This window comes from Paralichthys olivaceus, chromosome 3 (genome assembly GCF_024713975.1).
Source record: "Paralichthys olivaceus isolate ysfri-2021 chromosome 3, ASM2471397v2, whole genome shotgun sequence".
Classification (NCBI taxonomy): Eukaryota; Metazoa; Chordata; class Actinopteri; order Pleuronectiformes; family Paralichthyidae; genus Paralichthys; species Paralichthys olivaceus.
In genome coordinates, this window is record NC_091095.1 from 14,882,501 (window position 1) to 14,887,427 (window position 4,927).

The window sequence follows — 4,927 nt, forward strand, 5'->3', positions numbered from 1 at the left end:
GATATTCCTTCATATCTGTTGTACTTGACAAAGGACCTAATTTGATTCATTATGGTCTTATAAAGTCTTACATTTAACTTGTTGAAACTTGCAGACACCTTGGTAAACAGACGATATCACTGAAGTCCAATGCATTTCTTTGTCCTTGTTGTTGAGTCAAGATCTTTTTTAAGCGATAGAAGCCAAATCTGTATGAGCTCTTCAGATCTACACGATCACTTCAGAGCTCTAGTGCCACATATACCATATTTAACAGTAACAAAAATATTCAGCTGTGTGGAACATCAGGTTTAGGACACAGAAAGTCAGAATTAGACCCAGAATGTTGAGACCAGTGGTGAAGGAAGTACTCCAACATTTTATTTAAAAGTAAAAGTGCGATTAATTCGACCAAAATGTGCTTAAGTAGCCTAAAGGTGAAAAGAGAAATTCTGGTATTTTTCAACCTGGGTCCTGTGTTTATTAATGTGTAGATCATCTCCGCTGGCAGCCACCACTCAGTGGCAGTGGCTACAGTGTAATCTTATGGGGCAACCGCGACAGTACAAATTGTTTTGTTTTTTTAGTTTAGTTTGTAAAGAAGCACTTGCAGGAACCAAATCATTTCTGGATTGCTGTACATTAAACCAATCACCTCTTACTATGAAAGTGTTTCTGATGGATGGATATTTTCCTTCAGTTCAACTTAATTCAACTCAACAGCAGACAGAGCCCTCTTTAAAAGCTGAATCCCATGGGGCAGTAAAAGATGATACTGGAGGAAGGTGCTTCACTTGGGGAGGGGGTCATAAACTTTTGGTTTTGTGGTACATCCCTCTTTGCTCCACACCCACCATTCCTTCCACGGCCCCAGTCGAGCTGTCCCCCACAGTTTCCCCTGTGGCTTTGGGACGTTTGTTGAGACTGGCTCCTGCACAGAGTGGGCTTGAGTGACAACCCCCCCAACACACACACACACACACACACACATACACACTGCCTCTCTCTCTCTTTCGGCCCCCACCCTTTTCCCCCTGTCCCTCATCAGACTAGCAGGGTGTCAGCGCAGAGACAGCACGTTGATTTATTGGTCTCTACTCCTCTGGGACCCCGCCCTCAACAAGACACACACACACACACACAATGACAGCCCCTCCCTCCATCTCACACTCACTCCACCCCCCACCCCTTGCCCCCCAACCCTCCATCCATCCCCTCCTGTCCTCTCCTGCTGCATGGCCCCTGGGGGGAAAGAAGGAGTAATGACCCACATCAGCAGCAGCTATGCTCACATGCACACACACACACACACACACACAGATGTAGTTGCACATGCACCACACAGACACACACACGCAAACACCTCCTCGCAGGCAGGCAGGATACAAATAAATACCCCGTGTGACACACATATGCACACGTATGCACACATAAAACAGACGCTGACACATTTACGCTCACAGGCATGTGTATCTGGGAACTCAGGAATTCCAGTGCTATGCTGTAACATTGTTTCCCAGCTCACAAGCCTCCTCCAGACCACAGAACACTGAGGAGACCAGCACTGTTATTCACCCACTGCCATGATATCTGCTAAATGCTTCTTTCTTTTTGCAAATAGGACACAAGAGGGAACATACACTTCTTCTTTTGTCTGGGATTGTTTTTTCTTGAACAATGGAGTGATTTGTATCCATCCAGCGTGAAGTGGAATAAGATCTCCTTTTTGACAGTCCAAATATCTGTGAATGCACCAGGTTGCACAATTTGGCTGTGAAATCCACAATTGCACTGTTTGCTCTCAGAGGTGACGATGAAGCAAGAGGCCTTTTTTATTTTTAGAATATAGTTTCCTCTTGGTATCTTGTTGTAAAAAGATAACTTCACGTGTGCAAGTGGAATTTCCTAGACAAGGTCAGAGTCAACATTCTGCTGCTTATATTTGAAGGGCCGAGTGGGAAAAGGGGGCTTCTTCTCAGAGGGGTGATTTTGAATCCCACCAGTCGATCCACACTGAGTGGAGAGTGAAGCGGTTAAATCTCTGAGTATTGACTTGCAAATGTTACTGACAACACTCTGCATGTGCTGTCACTCATCCCACACAGCGGAGTGATGCACTCTTGCCAAATAAAAAAAGAAAGTGTGCAGTCGTTGCCACAGTTTCCCACTTCACATGAGTGCTGGGAAGCTGCAGAGTGGTCAGGTCAGGTGCTAATCTGTGTGTCTGATGCTTTGAAACAGGAAGCAAAACATAAACATTCATATTTGATGCCAGCGAGGACATGGGATACTGTATGAAGTGAAAGTTGAAAGAATTTGGCCAAGCATCATTAAAATATATAATGTCTCCTATTAAGTAGTTGCAATGATAATCATAAATTCAGGAGTTGGTTTATAATTGACAAAACACTTTTCCTGAATATTTATTAAAATAAATATGTTGCATTTTGGTATAGAACTAATTATCATTGTTAAATAAAGGAATCGCCTAATTATTGTTGGATTAAAGCAGCAAACAGATTGAATTGGTTCAATACAGTGATATCTGCCTACACTAACTCAACTACCCTAATGCAAATACTGTGTCGTCGCCGGGTCTCATGGACAGACAGTCAAAAAGCTCGAACACTGCATTATACTACCATCTATTGTTCAACAAAGGTATTGCAGCCAGATCAAACCATATCATGTTTAAAAGCAACAATGGAGATTTTCATTAAAGAATCAGAATCAGAAAAACCTCAATGATCTTCAAAGAGAAATAGGTTTGTTGCATTTGCCAAATCTGCAGCTGAGATAAGTAAAGGAAGAAAAGTAAAAGTAAGTAAAGAAGTAAAAACCTCTATTGTAATAATAATAATTGATACATGGCGAGAGAACAAAAATGTACAAATGCTAATGTGCAAAAATGAACCCAGTGACACGAGCTCAAATGTCTTTACAACCTGTAATTCATTTTCAGATTATTACTGTTGGTTACTGTCTCACAGTTAGAACGATGGAATAATGTGAAAACTTTCTCTCCAATGAAGCAAGCTGCAATTATAGATTTGTACCACAGGGTGACGCCCCTGCTTTGTAAAATTCGAGCTGTATAGAAATTCATTCTAAATAATTCAGGAGTTATGGAATTTAAAACAGAATACAATTTTGGTTCTCACCCACAAAGTGTCTGTGGAAAGACCTTGACTCTAAGCAGTGGGCTACTTTCATTAAAAAACTGATTTATGACTATACCACCCAGTATTATATTTTCACCCCTAATATTTTCACACATATTCATACAAATATTTAGTTTGTAGTCAAGGGTTGTAACCTTGACTACTTGTTTTCCTTAAGTTCTTGTTTAATAAGAGTTTCATCAACTCAGTACACAATCAATTGTGATTTTATTTATTATTAAGGAGACGGTTGAGATGGTTGAGATAATAATAATAATAACAATACGTTCAGTGTGAGGTTCATGTTGATAGTAGGAAATGTACCAGTTTACAAGATAAGAGCATAACAAATGTTGTTTTATAGGCTGTTTGTTGTGGCCTATTGATGACTGCATGAAGTTACCTGCCATTTAATAAGTTAAGAAACTGTGATTATAATTTTGCACAACAAACAATCTCAGCCAAGGCAACACAGTGTTCCCCACTGAGCAGCGGTTTCACTCCATGCATGGATCCAGTCCTTTAAGTTGCTCTGAAGGTGCTGAATGGTTTGTAACAGCTGATCACGACTGATGCTGCAGAGAGTAGTGTGGTTTCACTGTCAGGACGTACAGTCTGAGACATGAAGCTCCTTTATATTAAGCTGAAATATTGGTCAAATAAAAAATACCCACATTCCATAAAATTGAAAACTTAATTAAATACTCAAGGAAAAGTTTGTTAAAATGTTACAGTACAGTACTTGAGTATTGATGACTTTCAACCAGTGGAAATAAGTTGGTCTATCTCCCTCATTTAACTAAAGAAGACATTTAACTAAATTCATGTAAAATGTTTTTAAGTTATTTACCGTCTTATACTGTTGAGGTAAAAGCACATTTCCCCAGATTGTTGAATTTGATGAATATGAACCATCTTCTTCTTTTTTCTTGGCCGGCAGCATCCACACTAACATTTTCCCTTCTTCCATTCACTGCTTCCTCTCGCACTGCACATGTCTGGCACAGGAAGACATCTTGTATTTTCCAGAGGAGGCCAGCTGGCTGTTGAGCAGACCCAGGCCTCCCACTTCCCCTTGAGGTCCTTCTCTCTCCGCTGCAGCAGCCACATGGGCAACAGCTACACAATAAGAAGAAAAGTCTATTTTAACTCGATTGTGGTTAAAGATTAAAGATCAATAATAGAAGGAACAAATTAGATTTAAAGTGAATTAAAGTAGGGATGAGATATTTTCCAGGAGTCAGATGTCAGATGCATCTGCTGACAGAGTCCTGATTCTGCTTCTGGCCCAGCTGCAGTAATAGATACTGTTTTGTTGAAGAGATTCCAACTGGTAGAAACTAAAACAAAATATAGAGGCCTGAAGCAATTTCATGCAGGGCTTGGGATTTATTATCAACAGAAATCTGTGTTATCACAGGGCCACATTTGGACTAATAATATAAACAGGAGTTTTAAATGATATACAACACCTCAGTACCCCACTCGTTGCGAGCGGCTGTGTATACTCAGTGTCCCTGATTTAGTAACTGGTCTCAATGTTAAGTTTGGGTTCAACAAAAAATGCAGTTAAAGTGTCATTTAACAAAAATATGTTGGTATTTGTGAATTACCATCCCTGCTCTCTGCAAACGCTGAGTTTGAGGGTTTGAATTGTGTGTGTTGGGTAAAATCCACACACACGTGTTATATTAGGTCCCTATCTCTTCTCTGGCAACATAAGATAACAGGCAGCTCACTGCGATCTAAATCTGGAAACTCAAACACAACACAACACTATTATAAAA